Source organism: Anser anser (genome assembly GCF_964211835.1).
Source record: "Anser anser genome assembly, chromosome: 16".
NCBI lineage: Eukaryota > Metazoa > Chordata > Aves > Anseriformes > Anatidae > Anser > Anser anser.
This window is the reverse complement of record NC_139737.1, coordinates 6,414,132-6,436,912: the sequence shown is the minus strand read 5'-3', so window position 1 is coordinate 6,436,912 and position 22,781 is coordinate 6,414,132. Positions and strand designations below refer to the sequence as shown.

The following is a 22,781-nucleotide window of genomic DNA, read 5'->3' as shown; positions in this document are numbered from 1 at the left end:
GGCCACAATCAAATTGTTTGTCCTCTTGGCATGTACACTTATAAGGAAAAACAAAGTATCATGCCTATTTTGCGTGCTTACCCTGAAGAGCAGTGCATGTTGATCTACAAAATGCTCAGATATGGAAGGATGTTACATAGGTTGCTTAGAAAGATGAAGGGATTGATTTTGTTATTCCTTCATCTTCCTCACAGCTATAAACAACAGCTCCTTCTGCCCGGGAATGGACTCATAAGGCCCAGTTGGGAGAATGACAGCTCTGCCCTGCTGGTAAGTGATGGCTCTATAAGCACTACTGGAAGACAAATTGATAGAGTGGCATAGGAGGACAGGGATGGAGCTGTTCTCTTTATAACATGCTAAATTGAAAACAAGGATTTAGTCATTAAAGTGACATCCACTTCAGTTGTATGTGGGTAAGAAATTTCTTGGTGTCATCAGAAATGTTGCAGTGTACATTCCTGCTTCAACAAGTATGGCACTCTGGTTGTGGAGGTGGGTTTTGTTTTGCTGTACGTGTGCCTATTGTATTTCAAGAAAAGAGTTGATTTTCCCCTCTGGAAAGCATCTTTTACTACTGCAAATTTTAGGATTTTTTTTTCTCTTCCCCCCTCCGTACCACCACTTTTTCTTCTCTCTCTCTCCTGTGCTAGAACAGCACCAGTGATGATGTGTGGCCCTCTACACTGCCTTTTACTCCTCCCCAGGAAGGAGTCTCTCTTGGAGAGAGCCCAGAAGTTGTGTGTGTTTGGTTTTTGTTTATTAATGAGTGAGGAGTTTGTGACTGAGTGTTTGGAGAAGAGGTGATTTGGCAAGGTAGATACTGGCTGATGGGGGACTGAAACCTGCTTCAGTTATTTGGATCTTCAGTCTCTTTTGTTTGACTGGAGATGTGTATTTTTGGCTGCTAAGTCTACATCTAGCTATAAAGTAAACAGGGCATTAAAATACCTGTGGTTTTATGTACCAGGAAGTAAATGCTAAAACATGATATGTGAAAATATAAAGACTGATGTTCATGCATGCCAGGGGTCCTTCATTCTCCATTGATTTCTTAGCACGGAGAAGATGGAGGCTGGTAGTCGTCTCATGCTGTGGGTGTATGTCATCCATCACTGAAAGCCCCTCAAAAGCAACTGAAGAAAATGCATGAGAGGGAGTAAATTCTTATTTGTGTAGAGAAGAAACGAGTCTGGTCTTCGGTCCCACATCTACACCAGGTTTCTCTTGACTGACTGCGATCTGACTCTACTTTTGCCACTTCAAGTGGGTTTGCCTGTAAGTTTGCCTAGAAGCTGCTGGAAAGGTAGGAGAGCCACTGCTTTCTCACATAATGAAACTCTTCCAAGTAGTCTAAGATTTCTCCTGTTCATGTAACATCTCCCTTATCAGCTCTCTCATGTACAAACTGTGTAATAACAACGTAGCTTGAACAGCACTGCAAGCTTATTTGCTTTGTGATTTGTGGTCAGATCATTGCATTTCAGCATTTACCAATGAAAGGAAATTACTAACAAGACACTGATATTTACATTAATTGTGGCTTTGAGGAGATAGTCCAAAGAAAATTATACTAAAGCCAGCTATTATGTGTCTCCCTAACAATTAGAATGAAACCCAAAGTTTATAAAGCAAAAGTTGATCTCAAACAGATTTCAGCTGCTACTTGATATTTTCCCTTTCAAGGGGGTGAGAGGAGAAAAAGAAGAATTCCCCTCTTTTTCTAAAGCAGTGTAAAGAACACTTTTTGAAAGAGCATGTATGCTAATGCAGGAGAAACTCTTCGTTTCCACTGAGCATTATGTATCTCTGCTTCCAAGGAGGCCTACTGGAGCAGGCCAGTTTTCACACGATACATACTAAATGGCAGGGTTTACTCAGTTAAAGCCAACAATTTTCATTATTTTTTTCACCTCTTGTGCAGCTCTGTAGGTTAAACAGGTTTGGCTCCAAAATCTCCAAGATGCCTCAAGCACGTTTCATGCATGTCCTACTAGATAGTCTTGTGAGAGTCCTAGGAACAAACTTCTACTTCAGCTGAACAGTTTCTGGACACAAATTCAGTGCTCTTTGCAATGTTTGATGTATGATGAACACTAATTTAGGTTTCTTAAGATGACTCATGTGCCAGCATAGTAGATCCAAGAAACAAACACAGATGTGAGATTTAAATTCTCCTTTGGCATAAAGTACTGCCAGGACTCCTCATGCTCTGAACCACAAACTATCTCCAGTGGAGACTAGTAACACAGTTTTTTTGTCTCTCAACTAATCAGGTAGCTTCTGACTTTAAGTGATCAGGGATATAAATGCACCTTGTTCTTCCACTACATGTTGGTGCTGTTTGTGTGTGTCCACTAACTGTGGGATTTGTCTCATGAAACCCTAGATGTCCACCCCTACCTTCTTATGGAGTTTCCATTCACGGTGGAGAAATACAGGCAGTTCTCAAGTATGATTCATCTGACCTCCCATCACCATCTATTCTAGAAACGTGTCTGAAGTAAAATGAAATTAAGTCCTTTCCCCAGAATTCTTCTGCAAGAAGAGGGATTTTGGATGCTGTGGGGAGGCATTCTTGGCTCCCTTTCCTCAGATGACCCCATTACCAGATGTTACCTTCACATCACTGCACAAGTCCTAAGCAGATCCAGGCACAGGAATGTGTGTTCTGGCACGAGTCAGCATGGGGCGGGCATGTAAATGTGTTCGTGCTGACCTTGCTTTGGGGTTATTCTTCTCACCCCTCTGCTCATCCAAGTTGAAGTGGACAGCACTGCTTGATATGTGTCTGGCCATAAAAAGGCTGCAGACTAAAAGTGTAACTGGTTTTAATTATTAAGGTGTAATTTAGGTCTTCATGTTTATAGGATAATTGTTTCTTTTTTAATATAATTTAAACTTTGCAATACAAGAAACAGGCCTGAACCTGTGGATGGAGTGTTGGAAACTGTCTAAGAAGATTAAGGTCTCTTAATTGATTTCACATAAACAGGTGTGACTGAATTCATCAGAAGAAGGTTAAGACTAAATGCATTCTGCTAATTATGCAAAAATTGCCACAGTGGGTGCTCAGTTGAGCAATTGCCTTCCCTTTCCACGTGGGATCAGTTCTCAACTGTATGTCAAATGGGAAAATTGTCATTTCCTAAGCAAATGAACCAGCCTGTCACACACTGTTTTATTTTTAAAGTCTACTTTGCTCATAGATGATAGTGGTGGATTTGGCAACAGGACATGGGAATGTCCCTTGTGAGCTGTGCTGTGTTTGGTGTGGGAGGACAGGTGTCAAAGCAGGGCTGCGTCATTTTTCTAAACTTCAGGAATCCCCATTCATGAAAATCCCTGTTTTAGGAAACTGAGACACTAACTCTAACATGTGCTACTTGCTCTTAATGTTTACTTATTTTAGTCATTATTTTATTTATTTATTATTTATTTATTTTTATATTTATTTTATATTTATTATTTAGTCATTATTTTTTTGTTGAAACTTAACTGTAAACTTTGGAGATCCATAACATGGATACAGGACACCCTTTGTCTTGAGTTTCAAAATAGCAAGTGGAGTATATAACTCTTCATGCAGCTGACAAGCATACTTATTTGTTCTGCTTGCTCTGCGCTCCATACTGTCGTCTTAATCTTAAATCCCAAGAGAATGAGAAAGTATGGATGTGTTGGCTGTAGTTGTAGACAGGCTAAAGGCTCTGTTTTTGAGATGTCCGTCTCAAAGATCACTTGGCTGTGACAGTAAGTTGCGTGACAGTGTACAAGTATCACAGCACAGCATCGCGAAGGCCCTGCAATTACTCAGTGGTGCTCCTAACAAAACCATTTGCTGATGAAACAGTTCTTTAAGTCTCCAAATTGAAGGATGACGAGTATGTAAGGTGTGTTTTCAGAGACAAATTTGCACATAGATGATCTAAAATTAGTTGCTTACACCACTGTTTTGTAATAGCAAAGATACTGTTTGTAACAGTGCAAATTAATTTAGAAAATTGTATCCTACTTGTATTAGTTTTTTCTTAAGTTTGAGAGCCAAATAGTTAGATCAACCAGCAGTGACTTAGTAGCACTCTGACCAAGTTTTACTCAAAGTGAACAACTACAGAGTAATAAAGAAAAAAGTTAATAATTGTGCTAGATTTAAAACAAACAAACTAAATTACATCTCTACAGAGCATTTGGAAACCATCTTCTAAGTGCAGATGCACATTCTTATATTTATTAGTAAAGATGTTCGCCATCCAGTCAGACTTTCAGCTTAATTTTTGAAGACAAAGTTCTCCAAAGTATGAGTCTTATTCTCAAGGAATCCCAGCAGGAAAATCTGTGAGTGTCAGAGTTCTGAAAAGATGCAGTGGCTGCACTGGCTCACCTGCTGAACATTAATTGATGTTATGCTATTGCCAAAAAAAAAAAAAAGCTAAACATCGTAAATTGACACAACTATGCAGAAGAGATCAGAGATGATCTTTCTCTGTGCTTGGTAGTGGTAAAGCCAAGTAAGATTAACCAGATTAAGATTAACCTGTGTTTAGGTAAAGGTGTGGACCGGATGACGAGCCTCTAGAGAGGAAGGGAAAATAAGAAATCTGGGACTTGGAAAGTACGAAGAAAGATTGAACTTGAGTTTGCCTTGCTTGCAGACAAGGAAGGCCAGGAAAGCACTATAAACCTTCAGAAAGAAGGAAGAGAATTTGTTCTTTGTATCCATGCATCCATAAGGAGCAGTTTCTTGAATATAAAGCAGACATCAGGAAAAAAATTTTTAGCAGTAAGAGGATATTTGTAATAAATTCTGAGCTTCAGATGAAAAGGCTTCTTTTCATCTGAAGGGAAAAAAATAGAAAAACAGCAAACTTGAATTAGAAAGGGAAGAGCTAGAGGATTGCCAGAGGTCTGTTCCAGCCATGTTCTTCTATTGATTTTATGATTTGTTTTCTAACTGCTCTAAGCACTCTTACACCATGAGGTAGAATAAATAATTGTAAAGGGTTGCAACTTCAGCTACTGAAAAATCATTCGTTACTTCAAGCAGTCCTGTCAGCTTAATTTTCCTGTCCTGGATCCCAAGCTTTCCTTTTAAAGAAGCATCTTCCTTTAAATGAAATATGGTCAAGAAGTTCTTTATCAGTTCCCTGCAAACTTCTCTAGAAAGTTACATATTTTTAAGATAAAATTAAAAAATAACAAAACATACTGTTAGGGAGGAGAGGAGGGCTTAAAAATTATCTTGAACTATGCTAATATAGAAAACGAATGATCCCCCCCTTTAAAAAACAAACGCACACACACCCTGTTTCTGGCCATCTCTATTTCAAACATCTCCTTCAGGCTGATTTTTGGCTGTTCTTCACAGAAACTGCTGTCTCTATGTATCTAGGCTTCATCTGATTTCTGGAGGATATGAATGCCCTGATTCCTTTGCTTCTCTGTAAACCCGAGCTATACATTAATCAAGACAGTCAAAAGCTGGCTGGAACTGATAGGATTTAAGCACACGCTTTCAAATATTTAGATAACTAATATTTAGGTAAATTAAGCACTTCACATTTATATGCTGCCTAACATGAAACTCGTTTGATTTGATCAAAACAAAATTATTTAGGTTCCCAACTCCCTGCTTTTATGCTGACAATTAATGCAACTCTAAAATTAGAAACTGTTACATGATAGTTTTAAGAAGGAAAGCAGTTGTATGAAGTCAGTCTTAACTGGTAGGTGCCTTTTGTCAAATTCAAGCATGCTGCTGCATGGCTTGTGTATGCAAAAGGAATACATGCTTACTCATTTGAATGCAAACCAGTTGTAGGCAAAACATCTTCAGGGCATGGCTAGAAAGGGGGAAATGATTGATTGAAAGAGGTTTCCAAGTGATTTATCTAATCCAAAGTTATTTTCCACATCCTCTTCAATTGATTAAAAACAACACAATACGCTGAAATCACTTTGCTCTCCAAGGTGTGAAGCTATACAGGAATTACTGGTACTTTTCAGCGGTTGGAAGTGCTTAGCTCTTGGCCCCCTGCCTCATAATACAGCCCAGGCTGGTACAGGCAGTTTTGCAAAACATATAATTTTACTTCACTTGTTTTAATGATCAGGAAACATATACTTTTAAACTGATCTCTACTGTACAATTACATGTGTTTTCATGGAAATACTTTTTTTTAAAAATTAGTTTCATTCTCATAATGATACTAGCTAGACTGTCGTATTAGTAAGCTTTGCGTTCTTTCGTCAAGCTGCTTAGCTTTCAAAATCCAGTTTTGTTTTTATTAAGAAACTGAATCAGAAACAATTATACAAAAAAAAAAGTTCCTCAACTCGGGAGAAATTAGATCTATAATCAAGCTGTGTTTTTGAGGTCAATTACAACTTGGTTGATAAATATATTGAATATATGTTTATTTAAAACAAAAAGAATGTCTGAATCCTGAGTCTGTGGCTTCCTATTTATTGCTTTGTGCCAGTGTGGCAATGGCAAATAGAACAATAATCTTTCTTCCGTGTGTGGTAGATAAGACTAGAAATAATAGGTTAAAATGTAAGGTGAGATGGGATATTCAAGCCACTTAAAAACGAGTGAACAAAAAATAAAAAAACAACGAACAAAAAAACCCCTTCCTTAATTTCAAGGAGCATGGGAGAGTGGGATAAATGTGGCTAGATTTTGAAACTTTAGGATCATAAATATTGTTACAGACTAATTTTTTGTTGGAAGGAACGTGAAAACCTTCAAGGCTATTCAAGGCTTTTTTTTTTTTTTTTTGGCGGGGGGGAATGGCTGTAAAATAGCAGGAATTTTAGAGGCTGGGTACGCGTTAGTTGTTCCGTGGGAATGTCGCTGGCTGTCTCTGGCACTGCAGATTGAGATATTATTGTGTAAATGAAACATCAGGTATTCATTTTCCACATACAAGATTCAGTAATTACTGCACTCACACAGTAGATGACAGCTGTTATCATTCTGATGAAAAGAGCCCTAAATTAAAACCCTGTTCCTTTGCATAGATCCCTGTCAGAAACAAATGTTAATTTTCTTGGTTGGTCAGCCTCATTCCTTGGGTCCTCTGACAGGTACAAATAAGGACCAGGTCTTTGTTTCTCCTTTTGTTGGTGTTCCCTGGCGTGCTGATAGTTTTGCAGCTGAGAGAATAAATCCACAGCTAATTCTTACTAGCTTTGTGAATATACCCGGTGTTCAGCCTTCAGCTAATACCAGGACATTTGGTGTGTGGAGGTTTGGGGGGCTTTATTGAATATCAAAAACTACCTAGACCTTGTTCTTTGTTTTGTAAAATGTGGTGTGCTTGTAGGAGGACAGAAAGATTAGATGAACTGGGTACGCTTCTGGCACAGATGTCTGCTCCTCAGCCAGACCCTGCTCTGACAATCCACGCAGACAACTTTGCCCTGCTTTCTGGCTGGAGAACGCAGTGGCTCCCATGGATTAACTTGGTGACATCTGTTTGGGTAATACGCAGTCAAGATGGGGAGGTGTTATTTGTGCACCTCTGTTTTCTTTGGAAACCCTTCCCAATTACAGGAGATTAAAACCCTTTAATGTGTCATTATTTTGGGCCGGATGTCAACTGCCAAGCACTACCACACTCTTCAGATTACAAGTCAAGAAAAGAATGGGTTTGTTGAAACGGCACGTTTGCCATACAGAATAACTGCTGCCTGTTAGCTCCTATGCAGGAGGGTTTTCAGATTTATGGGAAAACAAAGTGTCGGTCTCTGTAAAGGAGCAAGCAGGACTGGAAGGAAGCCCTGACACATGCCCATGCTGTGTGGGGAGGTGGGGGCTGAGCAAGCAGCCAAACTAAGGACTTTTCTGCTGGTCCAACCAGCAGTACTTGTACCTCCCGCTGGTGTCAGAGAACCTTGTACAGTACCTTTGACTTTGGCTCATAACATGCTATTTGTCACTCTTGATTTCTGTTACAATTAGTAGTCCAGTGGTATGACTTGGAGTAGAAGCCTGTTTGTCTTCCCTTTACTTGGAATAACCTCTGTTTTAGGAAAATGGGAACTGAAGTGAATGAGAGCAAAAATCTGCGTCCAAGAACACTGTTCTGAAGTCTACTTTTTGTAAACAATACATTTTAGTCACTGCTGAGTGCTGAGTTCCATCAAAGGATGCAAGATAAAAAGAACTTGAAGGGGAAGGAAATACAGCGGATGAAGGCCTGGGTTACATGTGGGTTTTGAGGGCTCTTGTTCTGTGCAAGCTAAGTAGGACACAGCTTGAAGGTCAGAAGAGAGGGCTGAAACGCTGGAAGGTCCTGGGGCTTCCTGAAGAAAACTTGGATCCGCTTTGGGTTCATAACTTCATTCCCATACTGGAGATTGTCCACAAAGCAAACGAAAAATCACTCAATTGTCCTCCAGAAACAAAGCAATCAGATCAGTTTAAGAATAACAGCACAAATTCTTTATTTTTTTGAAGGCAATGATAAATCATCTATTTAGAAAAACATAGCACATGTCCCAAAGCAGAACAACAACAATAAAAACTCTCTTGAGCAAATATTGCAAAAGCAACTTTAAATGTAGCCAAGCCCTCTATCTGTTTAAGAGGGTTTGCTGCAAATTGTAACTTTTCTGCAGTCTTACAGTGGCCCAGTAGTAAGTGAACCAGACTTCTGGATTTCTCAGGCAGAGAAGTGTCTCCCTTGGATTTTATAGACGAGAATGTTTTGGCACTTAACAGCATTCTGATTTTTTTCTTCTGTCTAAAACTGCAAGGATAGTGTGAATATTGCCCGTGGATTCCTTTATTTCTGTGCCTGTATCATTTGCATGCATGAAGTCTTTGGCGTTTCCCTGTATAGATTCTCCTTGACTACCTGGCTGAGAAAGGAAATGTGAGTTTAATAGTTTTGTACTTTTAAAAGCTGGCTGGGCTGGAGATAAATGTCTTAGCTCTGAGGACTTGCAGTTTATGGGAATCTCATGCATCACTCCTGAGAGGGAGACATGATGGCGTGCTGGTGCCTTTTAACTCCGATGCAGGTCTGAAGCTAGCTTGGGTTTCTAAGACTGAAAATTGCCAGAAGCCTTTTTTTTCAGTTGTTCTCCTTTGGGCGTATGAAACAAGTTAGGGCTCTCTCCAAATAGACATGCGTGCAACTTTTCTTAATCAGGCAGCTGTCTTTATTTTATTTAGTTTCTCTTCATGGCTGAGTAGCTCGCATGCTTTTTGAGAGGGGTGGTGGGAACAGGGGAGAGAGGAGGCCTGTGCTCGTTCAGGGACGCATCCGTTCTCGTTGCTGGCCTGGCTGCAATGGGGAGATACTGGGGAGAAGCAGGATGCAGTGCTGCTGCTTCTCCTTGCTCAGGTGTGCCTCAGGCCCTTGTGTAAGCAGTTACAATTTTGGTTTTCGTGAATATTCTAACTTCACAATTTCCTGAATGTTCCTACCATTTATTTATTCCTGCCTTTTATTTATATTAACAGAAGTGCAGGCAGACACAGAACCGAGGCTTAAAAAAAAAGTTCAAGCCAATACTTGCAGTTTTTTTCTGAGATATTTTCACAGCTTTAATATTCAAACACTGCTTTTGCTAATTAAGCTTTCTTAATTATATGATTTGCAAGATTAAAAGGCCACTGCCAATATAAACCACATATTGCCCCTAAACTGTTAGATTATTAAATTGAATTTTTTAAATTAATTTTTACTTGCCATGATTTGTATTCTGTTTGTTCTGTGCTATTTTAAGCTTGGATAATAAATATCATGTCAGTCTCATATTCGTTTGTGGACAATTCCAAGTTTTCAGTGCTACGGGGTAAGAGTTTGAAAGGCAACAGTACAATTTTTTGTTTTGTTTTACGGAATTGTTTTCTGAATTCTATTCTTCTTATGCTTTACAGAAGACTTTTATTTTTAAACAAAATAGAAAACTGGGCTAGATATAAGTTGACAGCATCTCTTGAAATGATATTCTTGTTTATGACAGTGTAGAGCAGAGGCACAAAAAGTCAGAGGTCACTTTTTACATGCAGTAGATTCTCATATGCAAGAATGTCTGGACGTGTAAAGTGTCTGTACAAAACTGAGTCATCTCTCCTGTGATGGGATTTCTCAGGGCTATTTCTATAAAAACTGCTAGCGATAAGACCCTCTCTCTGGTCATGTGTTCTGCAGCCCTTGAATGTCCTTTTGAGCCACCTAGCTACCTGACAGTGGCCACAGCTCATCCCAGAGGCTGCAGGTGGGCAACTGGATGTAGCAAACGAGAAAAAGCAGGAGCTAAGCTACCACCATGGCTTAGGATAGGAACTACGTGCAGGCCAAGCTCACATTTGTTGTACTGAGGTGGGAGAACTGATGTGGCTCATCCTGCTGCTGGGGAGCTACTGGGCTGGATGGGCTTGGAACGCTCCATGGAGGGCATGTTTGGGTGGAACTGTTGGGAGCAGTGAAGTTATAACCACCCCGTGGGGGTCTGGCAGCACATAAAGATGGTTTGGTAGTTCTGGTTCCCTGGGCTGGCCCTTAAATCAGTCATGCCCATTCCAACTGGAAATATACCTCTTCGTCTACTGGAATAAATAATACCCAGTTGCGCTCAGGGATCCATTTTTGGGGTGTAATCAGCTCTAGAGGAGGCGTGTTGGTGTGGTTTGAGAATGGCCCCGACCACCCATATCCTGGTGACGCACTGAGCAGTCGGGATGGGCCAGGGTGCCCATGGAGCCTGCTGGAGACGTCATGGCTCAGCGCTGACCATCCCTGCTCGGGGTGGTGTGGTGCTTCCCTGGTGCTGTGCAGAAGGGAAGGCTGGTGGGATGCAAGCACGGGGTAAAGTGAAGCGTTATCCTCGGACATGCAGCAGTTTCACAGCTAACATGAAATCCTTGTTGAAAGCAATGGTGATCAGTACTGGGAGCTTTGGGTCAAGAGCACAAGAAATTAATGTCGTTTCAGTTTGGGATCCTCTGTGCTTGCTATCTGAGGCAAACTGAAAGCAGTGCACGCTTCATGGTGAGCAGAAACTTGCATAACAGCTAATTGTCAGCTTGTTGTGTAATGGGGGAAGGCTGAAACTCTGTGGCAAAGTTGTTTATTATACTTTTATTATATTTTTGCCTAAATTTTGAATATTGTAGGCCAATACTCCAACACTATGAAGTGTGCTAAAGAGCCATACCAGATGAGCAAGCAGTTAAATTCATGTAACAAATTCTTCTGCTCTTATGCTACAGAAGTCTCTTCCTGTCAGCCAGGCAATAAGAAAATACTCTGTTGCACTATCTAATAAATAGCTTATGTGATTATTAATTGCACATACTTTTTCTGATCCATAAAATGTAGACCTTGTTTGGCATCCAGGTTAGAACAGGCAGCCCTCCTTAACACCCACTGACTTGGGTAGGTACTCGTCCAGGTGCAAAGGGCTCCTTGCACAAGTGAAGAGTAGGACTAAGGCCAAAACATATTCCTTGTTGTTTGAAATAAAACTGCATTTTGAGGAGAGAGGAGAACTGGAATGTGTTTAAACAGATTTCCTGTGAAACAGGAAGAGTAATTCCTAATACCAGTTGATTTGGGAGGGGTAGGAGGGAGGGAAGGCTTAGCCCTGTAAGTATCTTCTTTGATTTCAGAATTCTTGGGGGAAAAATAAGATTGTGGAAACTTGATATTGTGGAGAGATTTCCAAAAGAATACAGGGTTGTTGATTCTTTTTCTGTATAAAAATGAATGTTGCAAACAATGTGTTGAGCATATGCATGTAGTCTTAAATATTAAGGAAGACTTTTCCTTGAAAGAAAACGCTCATTTTTTTGGCATCTGACAGAAACATGATGTATTTACTAGGGCATGAGACGGTGGGTTTGGGGAACGTGGAGAGAAGCTTTATTTCAGTTCATGACTTCCTGAAAAATCACATTGAAAATGCAGAGCACACGCGGAGGGTGACGGTGCAGACATGCCATTGGCTTTAGACACTGTCTTGATAAGGGACCTTTCTCAAAGCCAAAACTGAGTCCCTTTCAGAAGGCTGCCTCTGTTTTGGTGCTGCCCCAGTTTCTGATGATTTTTTTTCCACTGCAAAAGATCTTGGACTGAGGGATCATCCTGATGATCTGTTCAGTGTTCCAAAGGGGCTGATTAATCTGAAAAACTCAACAAGACAGCTGAAACCACTGCCAAAAACTGTCATCCGTTCTGCTTTCTCAACTGCCAGCTTTCTGTGCTCTTGCTCCAGAGACGGGTCTGCTCAAAGATGCAGCTTGACATCTAATACAGCAACATCCAATGCAGCAGCAACAGGGCCGAGGATGGGGGGATGATTCAGGGGTCTCTCTTCCCCTCCGATTCTGTCACTTCTGAGTAGTGGTGTTTATATCCCAAGGTAGCACAAGGCTCAGTGCTACTACTAATTCTTGTATGCTGAATGCATTTAATCCAGTGGCAAAGGGGATGGTGCTCTCAAAGGTCAACATGTTGGGTTTTGCATGGCTTGTTGGCTGTGCATCTCACAGCATCGCTGGTTCCTGGCAGTAACAAAGGTGAATTACTCCTGAGCTGGGTTTTCCATACACACATTCAACAACCATGCCTTATTCCTCCTGTGTAGGAGCGTGAATGTTGATGCAAAGCAAGAGGAAAAGGAGGCTCCGTGGCCTTTGAAGTAGAGTTTGGAGTTGTGGAAAGACGTCGGCCTAGCCATCCCTCTCTTGACCCACAGAGCACCTTTACGTAAGGCAGGGTGAGCCTCTGCCCCCCTCTGGTGGCAGTGCACCTGGGGATGGAAGGCAGGAGAGCGCGTGGCAGGAGGCCTCCAGCCCCACAGCGGAGGTGTCGCACCTTACCACACGGCCCTGGGCTCGGGGCTTTTCACATGCCTGACCTGGGTGCCCTGCTGGGACTCCCTGAGGACACTCTTCAGCTGTGGAAACCTAAGTGTGTGTGTGTGTAGGGGGGTGTTGGATAACAGCAATTGAAAGCTTGAGGGAGTGTTTAATGGGGCCATTAATAAATGACTCAAGCAACCAATGGGACATAGCCTTTGGTCTCATGCCTTGCAATACTCCAGAGGCACACTGTAACAAACCCATAAAACCTGCCCCATCAAGTTGTAGTGCTTCAGCACAAAACACTCCTGGATTTAATGTATGGTGGATGGCAAAGTGGTGCCTAGGTAAACACCCAGGACAGACGGTGCTGTGTAGACTTTATTAGGGGATGAATCCTTTTTTACAGGGAAACCTTCACATATCTTTAGAATTTGAAAGAATACCAGTGTGTTCTGGATAAAGGGGAACAACCTTCTGAACTTTAGCTTGCCGGGAAACCTCTGTGCTAACCCCCAACACGTATGTAAATGGGGAAAGGTATAAATGTCTCCAGGAATGTCTTGCTGCGTTAGCAATACATTTTGATCCTGGATACAGCTAGGGAAAACTGCATTGTAATAGTAATCGTTATTGTTCTAGATCCTCAGATAGCATAGTGCAGGGTGCTACAGCAGCCCCTAAATGAAGATTGTTTGATTAAATGCACTCCCAGCAAACTGGCTTGGTTGTGCCAATTAACTTGGAAATGCGGCAGTGTTTTATTGCTTTAGGAATGAATGGTACTTATTGGCTTCTTATATAACAGTTTGACTTCCTCATCCAGTCAGAAAATTGAGCATCTGTCAGACCATCAACCCATAAATGTCTTCATTAGATCTGATAAACAGACCATGGCAAGCCTGAAAGCTGGAAGGTACCACCCTTGTGCCTGGGGAGCTGGACTCACTTAACAAACTTAAAACTCGGGAGCTATGTAAAGCAGGGAGAAGCGCTCTGGGTGAGCGATACAGGAGAGCGGCTCCGAGATGTGCCAAGGTGCAGCCCTGAAATAACTGCTCTTAGGCCTGTAAGGGACTCTTCCTGTCCCTGGTACAAACAAAGCCTTGGCAAGTGACAGGTTCAGGAAGCTGTCCCCAGACAAACTGTTGGATGTGATCCCGATGTGGTTGGCCTTGAGCCTACTGACAACAGCGAGCCCTGTGTGAAGCACAGGTTGCCTTTGGCTGGAAGGAGCTCTGAACCCAAAGAGGGGTTTTTGTATGGGCCTGAGTGGTGTTTGCTGGAGGTGGTCTTGCTGAGCCTCCTTGTCACCTTGCCCCTGAGCATACTGCCCCCACCTTTGGGACGACACAAAGAATTTGTAAGACAAGCCAGAAGTGTCACCCACAAAATGCTGCTGCTCCTGGCAAAGTTTTGAGACTGTATCAGAACAGCCCTCACCTTGAGTGGCTGTGTAGCTCTTCTACCTGACCTCAGTATGATAAAGTCCATAGCAGTGCCAACACAGATGTTGGCAATGCTGCAGGAGAAGGTGGAAGTCCTTATTCACACAGGAATGCACGGATGTTTTTATTATTTCCCCTAAAAGCACTGACAAGAATGGAGAAGACAGGCAGATGAGCTCTTAAATGCTGTACCACTGAGTCTTCCTTCAAAGTGAGAAATTCTTTAATCTTCCAACAATTCCTGCCTGGCTCTGGGCTCTGATAAATCTTTCCCTTTAAATGAAGCTGCTGCTGTTGCACAACCTTTGGTCTTGCAAAATGCAAAGCCATCTGTTACAACCTCAATTACAGGTTAGAGGAGACAGAAACTTATTTGATGGTCTGTAGAAGCAGGATTTACCTTCGCTGTATGTCTGAGTGAAAAGAGCCAGCCTTTATGACAGAGGCCAGGTCAAGAATGAGGGATTTTATTTATTAGAGTAAATTGGGAAGTTGGAGAATCCTAAAAGACAAACTTTTAGTGTATACCTAAGTTCTAAATGAAGTCAGAACTGAGATGGTGTGTGTGCATATATAAAATATACTTACATATCACTATACACACAGACATTTATAAACTTTTTAGCTCTTGAATGCTGCTCTGCATTTTGAGAACCCGTAACCTTGTGAAAGAAAACTTGAGAGTGGTGATAGCCACTCAAGTTGCTACGTGGATGTTGCTATTGAGACCAAATAATGTAGTTTGTGTTGAGTCCTTTCTTTGCGTGCTCAACTGAAAAAAAATAATCTTGGTGATGTGTGAGATGAAATCAATAGTGTATCTACTTCTTCGACTTTTACTGGGAGATTGATATTTTATAGACTTTCATCTTGAAAGCTGGAATCACTTGGTTATCTAAGGAAAAAAGTTGTAAATAAAAATTCTAAGTGCAGGAAAAAAAAATGAACTAAGTATGCAGAAAATACCTGGAAGAACCCCCTACAAGTAGCTTAAATTATATCCTTTTTCCATTTTTCTATGGGCTATATCCATGGGATCCTCAGAGTGCACAACCAAGATTTATTTTTTTGACACTACGGGTTGACATTAATGAGGCAGTCACCCTGCCAGCTAACCCAAAGCTGATTAACTGCTGATATATCTATGTCTTAAAACTTGCTCTGTTGCAATTCCCTTGGGGAGATGAAGCCCAGGTGCTCGTACTGGCTGTTCCTCGGGTGAGGACTTTACGCAGAGGCCTCCTGCTCCCAGGGAGTGTGTTGGCTAAGCTCTGCCTTGCCTGGGAAACCTGTGGAGAGGATGTTCTACCCAGAGCAACGCAGCCACAGTTGGGATTCTCCTCCTGTTCAAAGTGAGAAAAAAACCCAAGACCAGATCAGTAGCAGCATTTCCCTTCCCCCATCCTGTCCAGCAGACACAGGTTTGATTTATCACTGCCAAGTCTGTTAAAACACAGCAAGGTTATTGCTTTGTATGGGGAAGGAATCTGTGACAAACCTGAATGTGCTCATTTTTTTAAATATAAGAAGGACTGAGTGAAAGCGGTAAATACGGTAACTGTGCCACACTCTCCTCGTCTGCTCTCCTGTTGCATTCTTGTTATACAATAGTAAGAGGTATTGCAGCGAGCGCTGTTGAAAGATGGGGGATTTAAGAGAGAGCTGTGATGGTTGGCTTGGATTGCTGCCTATATTTGGACTGTATTTATTATTCCACTTCTATTAAGGTGCTTAAGTTATTCAGAGTTGGGTTTAGACAAGAAATAAATATCTAGGCAGCTGTGACTACATGTCTGTTAGTGATTAGTCATCACTACAACTCTAAAGAGTTGGATTTACCAGCAAATTGTTAAAATTCCCACAAATGGAGGACAGCGTAGGGAAAACGTTGAGTTTTAGATCTTGTTGCTTTTGGCAGGAAATTTAACCTGAAGCTATCCAACAGGCCAAGAGAAGAAAGATGCTGATGTGACATGGGAATGAGCTTTTTAGGATTTTCCTTCCTTGCAGGTGCTGTTTCCTGTAGCTCACCTGTCAGGATCCAGGGGAAAATGCACAGATAACAGGAAAAGATACATCGGTGGTACTTGTTAGCAAGAGCAAACAAACTGCTAGTGTCTTGAAGGGAGATTCCACCTGCACTGCCGTTGGTGGAGTCTTTAATTGTTCAGCACGTTTGGGATTTGGCCCTCTCTTTGAAGAGGCAAGGAAGGGCTGAGCACTGTCTGATTTCAACTTCAGGCAGGTACTGCGAGGGAGGCTTCCCTATATGCAGATTTCTTTTTCTGAAAACATTAGCAAAGAGGATCTCAGCATGTTCTGTGTCGCTGACTGATGCAATATCACAGCCCAACTGCAACTTCTGTAGTTCTCCTTGATTTTTTTTAAAGCACAAAACATCACAGTTTTTTCCTCTTAAACATTCTAAAGGATGTCTACACAGCTGCAGTGGAAAAAATACCTGCTTCCCCCCCCCCAAATTCAGTTGAAAGCAAAATAGAACTCTTAAAATCTCTCCTGCTCCCCCTTGTTGAAGAGGATTATTTTCCTGCTTAAACAAATCCTGCAACGTCTTCTTTTTAACTTTAGTTCAGGATGGCATTGCTGGGTGGAGAAGAAGGGAAGAGAACTGCAGTGAAGTGGGGTTCTTGAAACCCGTGCCTGTTTGGTCTGTAAAAGCATTCCCCACACATAGTTCAGCGAGGGAAGGCCCATCCAGCGAGGAGGATGGATGCTAATTGACAGTGTGGGGAAATCAGGGTTCAGCTTCCTGCCCTGCCACGCGCGCTCTGGGTAACCTGGGGCATTTTGCTTGCAGGTGGGGCTCCCCGTGTCATGTCCCTTAGGTACCTGGGCTAGGGGCTATAAATTACGTTCCTGGGGAGCCTCTCTGCACCAACTGTTACTCCGATCTCACTGAAATTAGGTGCCTGGAGCTGTTGATGGAGATAGCTCCTTCCCTTCCCCTTTCTCCTCCTTAGGCTCTCGTGCTTCACTTTCGGGGTGTTTAAATACATCACGTATACAAAGCCACTGGGGATGCTATAAGTCCTTACGATTGATGTGGGCAGCATCCAGGTGTTTGTGTGACTGGTGTTCATTGCACAATGAGAAGAACGCTGCTTTGAGAGAATCTGTCCTCATTAGAAATGCAGGTCCTGTTAGCTTACAGGATTAGTAATTGGGGCTGCAGCTAACAGGTGTTGGGAATAGTAAATTCTCAGGTCATGGGAAATACAGCTTTGACTGAATCATGTTGTTTGCCATTGCTAATGAACCAGCTAGATGAAAAGTCTGATTACCTTTTGCATGGTTCTGGGTATCATGGAAATCATCTGGATGTTATTCTTCGGTGCACAGAGCACCGCAGGCAGATGGGTGCAGATCAGTGCAAGTGATAAATTGGACACTTTACTGATAGATTTGTGGTACCTGCTTTGTCTTTTAGGGAGGCATGTTTGTAAGATACTTTCCTTGGTGCAGTTAATCTGCTGTTTCTAGCGATGCTGTGTGACAATTAGGAAGCAAACTGTCTGAAAATCCCATGGTGCATAATTTTGGCGGGCGTGAACCAATAGGATGAATTTCCCATAACAAGTATCTGCCCTTGTTCAACCCGTAAGCATGTTTCTGACCTTCTGACCACCTCCTTTGGAGCTCTTGGCTTCTCATTTGGGAATTGTGTAGCCACAGCTCCGAGTGACGCTTGGAGGATTGTTCACTGGGTACTTTATATGCCATAAAATTACTGAATATTCTCTTAAGTAAACTAGGTTTTGGATGTTTCAAGAAGGGCATCCAAAATCTGCTAATCCTTGAAGATTTTAGTCTTTCTCTGTACTCCAGCTATTAAAAAACCAACCAACCAACCAAAAACAACCCTCTTCCACATACATATATATTTATATATATAATACTTTCAAAAGCTTATTGAGGTTTTGTAAAGATAAATTCTTGAGGTCTAGGAGACAGTCTGGTGGACCAATAAGGGCCATTTAAAAGCTTAGAAAAAAAGCTCTGTTTTGCCCTTTTTTTTTTTTTGGATGACAGGTAGTAAATTAGGCTTGGGGCATCCCAGGCATGGAGAGGAGTCCTGGTCCTGTTCCACCAGCACTGTCTGCCCCTGAACTGAGCAGTGAGGTTCTGTGGGGACAAAATAACAATATTTAAGTGGTAGTGGGATGAATTTCCTCACTCAGGCTTCTTAAAATTAAAAAATGTGTCAATTCAGGCATCCCCAAGCTTCTGGAGTCCTGATTATGCAACTGTAGAACATAATTTTCTTCCTCTTCTGGTGAGTAACTAAATATTTGCACTGTGGTAGTACTGAGGAGGCACGAGCGTTCCAAACGTAAAGCAAGGTGCAGTTCCTGCCCTGACTTGTAAGTGTTTTTTCTGATGAAAGACTTTGCTAATGATAAGACTTGTGTGTTCACTTGGTTATTTTTGTTCTTCTGATCCCTCTTAATATAACTACCATAATTAATAAAAGCAAAAGTAGAGCTGAACCGCTGCAATGGAGCGGTTCCCAGCCCAGGGGCAGGAAACCCCTAGGTTTGCCTGTCTTCCTGCAAGCAGCACCCAGCAGAGGTGCAGCTGCGTTAACTGGACCCAGCAGCAGTCCGGCCCAGCCTTTCTGCAGGGAAAAATGTGGCCGGACTGTATCTGAACTGTTGATACTTGCCTGAGCTGGTATGTCGCTGCGCTCTACGGCGTTAATGTCTCGTGATCAACCTCTCCAAAGGCAGCAAAGGCTGCCCAAGTTTGAAATATCTGCTAAATACCTTGTGCTCCCTTAGGAGTTGCTTCACTGGTAGAAACACACTCCTCCAGCCCACATAATGGGATGTCCCAGGTTTGTTTGTTTTTCTTTGCTGCCACTCGGAGCAGTTGGGTGCAGTCGTGAAGGGGGTGTGGATATGTGCCACAGCCCCGTGATACCACTCGCAGTTTAGCACATACTGGCAAGACAGTAACCACATGCAGCTTGCCCTGCGCCTTGATGAGTTCTCCCAAACTAAGCAACGCAGTACCTTGAAAACTTGTGCAATCCTCCTCCTAATCCATGCATGAAGACATCCTCGGTGTTTACATAACATTTACTGTGCAGCACGGAGAAGGCATGGTTCAGTTCGTGCTGTCATACAAATGAGTCACCTTTGAGTGACAGCCTTGCTAGATGTGCAATTTGATTCCAGCTGACAAAACTCAGTACAGGAGATCTCCATTGGCAACTGCCTCTCCAAGGCTCTCTTTTTCCTCCCTTCTCCTACCCCAAACTAAAACGAATTTCATGGGAAAAAAGCAGGAGCAAAGGACGCTTAGGGTATGAAATACTCTTTAAACTTCGCAGACCTGAAAAACAGTTGAGGATCAAGATGACTGTTCTTGACTGTGAATCTTTCCATTGGCCCTTTCAGGGAGCTGAAGTGAGGTCTGACTATGGGTGTATTGCCTTGATATTTCTCTTCTGTTGAGAAGAATCCATCAAGATTCAAAGCACTTTCAGTTTGCTAAAGTCTGAGGGTAAATAAAGGAGCTACAGATGTTTAAGGGTGACTTTTCTTGAAGATAATTTTTTTTTTTTTTAGCAAAACATTCAGGATCTTTGTACTTAAGGGGAAATAACATGGGGGAGGGTCTTGCTTTATTTTCTTTGGATTTCCCTTTATATAAAATTAAACAATACAGTAGTTTGCACACGTATATAACTATACAAGTATTAAAAGTTACAGCGAAATTGGTTGGAAAACCATGGATTCGCATACACCATAGAGCAGCTTTGAAATTGTAATGAAAAGAGGCACTAACTCAACTGCACAGCATTTAAGGCCTGGCTTCTTTCATTTACTTTCCTAGAAAAAGATCGTTCTTGCTTCTTTGAAGGAATGCTCTGCTGGAGCTGGAGAAATGCTCAGAAACTCCGTGCCTATCAACCCCCTGAAAATGAGCCCGAGTGAGAACAGGGAGGAGCATCCCAGCACAGTGTGGGTGGTGTGGGAGCTGCAAGCACGCCGCTTCCAAGGGAGGAACTGAAGCTCCACTGAGCTGTCTTTGCTCTTCCACTCCAGTATGGGGCTTACTGAGGTTTTTGTAACAAGGATATGGTTCTTCGGTTGTTCTGCATTTGTCTGAGCAGATTCTAAGCTCTGAAGAGCCTCACTCCATGTTTTTACTGAGCTAAATGAATTTCTGATAATTTAAAGCTCTCTTGCTTAAAAGTGTTTGAAATAGCTTCCTGACAACATGGTACAAAAATGAATGAGCAGGAAAGTTCCCTTTCTAGATGCCTCCCTAGAGCATCTTGTCAAGGAGCAAATTCTAAGTGATTTTTTTTTTCAGTCTCACTAGTTAAATGCAGTTTGGCAGTGCATGAGCACTTTTGGTCCAATCTTTTTTTTTTTTAAACACTCAAATTAAGAGAACCTCCTCTCAAGTCTTGCAAGCAAAAACATTTTTCCAGCATCCCCTACAAAGCAAATGAACTTGTACAAGACTGCCTGACTTCAGGCTATGCAGAAGGTATCTGTACAACCCTCAGAATGGAATTTGTTAACATTGTGGCAATCAGATGAAAAGTCTGATAGACACTGGGCATCGTGTAGGATTGTGGCAAAGCAATGGCAGAGTGGTTGGGTTAGACAACTAACAGCGCTGTAAAGCTTTGACAGAACAAGAACTTACATGCGGTGTCAATCATCCTCCCCATGCCACTTCCAATTCCTCTAGCTGTAGGAGGATACCTGTCCCCGTTGGCATCTGAATGCAGTTCTCAATGTCACCGAGCCAAGGACAGACAGCACCAACAGAGCGGAGTGCATGCTGGTGCACGCAGTTGTTTTGGTGTTGCCTGTGGAAAGTGCAAGGCTGAAATAGGGGTAAAGGTGGCTCCAAGATATTCTCTGCTCCCAAGAGAAATCTGCAGAGATGTGGACTGAGGGGCAGAGCAGTGGGTGGGAGAGCAGCTGAAGCTGTGGCCTGGACTTTCTTAAAAGTGGGTGGGGAAAAAAAGGTTGCAGCACTGAGGGTGAGACATCTGTATATGGGCCTGAGTTCATCACTGCTGCATGATTGTTGATTAGGTTTGTGTGTGGCTTCCAACTTTAAGAGGATGAATATTTCCTACTAAATTAATTAAAATTTTTAAAATAATTTCTTAAGAGGTTAAATATTTTGCTATGCTTTTTGAAACTGTGGAGGGGCGTGGTGTGAAGGCTCAGTGTTTTCCTTCTTCAATCTTCATGTTTTCCTGTAAATCTGTATTTGAGCCAGATAGGAACTTTCTTTTTAAAAGCAAGTACCTCCTTGACACCAATAACATCTGGCTCTGCAGGGGCTGGCCCTGTGGCCGATGAGCTTTGTTGCTGGAGAAAGTGAAAGCTGCTGTTGATGATATTTTGTGGCTGCACACTTATCAGGTGTCTCTCTCCCTCATTGATTTTCAGGTAGCTTGTGAAGTGTAAGTTTTTACTTCGTTTTTCTCTGAGTTAATTTAATTTGGTCAAGAGACTCAAACTCTGTTGAGACAGCAAGGGCAGTTTGCACGCACCTCAGGCAATTACAAACCTGGCTTCTGCGTGAAGTCAAACTGAAAGAAAAGCAGGTGTACGTCCAGAGGTGAGCTGGCAGATGCACGCCCCTCCTGTCCTGCCCTCACCCACCCAGGTGTGGTAAAGAAGACTGTTGATGAGGAATAATGTTTTCAGAACTTCACTGGACAACATTTTCTGTGGGGAAAAATGTAAAGAAATGTGAGTCATCTTGTTTTTGAAGATACAGAGTAAATTGCCATTTCAGTTTGTTTTAGAACTTCTTATGCCACTTTCTGGCTTGGTTTAAAAAAACAAACAAACAAAAAACACTTTCCACACATTACCCTCTATTTTCTTTTAGTTTATCTCTTTATCTTCTTTTCCTTAAAGGAAATAAAGGAAGCGGAAAGAGTTTTCCCCTTTCAAAATAAACTGTTCCAAAAGAAAACTTCTTTGAAAAAATTCTAGTTAGTAACTTAAAGACCAAGACTCAACACTTTGACCAAAACCCAAGTGTATGTATGGCTTATCAACTAACCAACCTATCCTGTATGCTTGAAATAACAGTTCTAAAGATGCCGAGAGAGAATTGAAGGAAGGAGTGAATTTGTTTCAGCAAGCTTTTGTCTTCTAAATGTGCTGCTGGAGCCTGGCAGAGCTGCCTCCATCAGCTGACCATGCTGCAGCACAAATGCATTCCTGCTGCAATCTCTTCCTCAGAAGAACGAGAATATTTGGATTTGGTTCTTGCCCATATTGGAAAGTTACAGGTTTATCTTTTCTCTCTGCAGTCTTTGTTAAGTGGAGTTTTAGGTTGAAGCAAACTCTAAAAATGGGTTACGGAAATGTTTTGAAGCAGATCATTTGAAAAGTGATGGGATCCTCTTGGCTGGTGCATCTTCGTGACAGCTGCTAAACTGTGCAAATGTAAGGGTGCTTATAAAGTATTGTCGTTCCTGGTTCCTTCAACATGCTAAA

At 42.0% G+C, this 22,781-nt stretch overlaps 1 protein-coding gene across 1 annotated transcript in view; it reads left to right on the top strand.

Moving 5' to 3' along the window:
* Window positions 1–22,781, top strand: part of SPO11 (SPO11 initiator of meiotic double strand breaks) — a 331,627-nt gene that overhangs the window by 12,661 nt on the left and 296,185 nt on the right. Inside the window, exon 2 of the mRNA XM_083801833.1 lies at window positions 195–270. The gene's annotated coding sequence lies outside the window, so the exon portion shown is untranslated. The remainder of the gene's footprint in view (window positions 1–194; window positions 271–22,781) is intronic.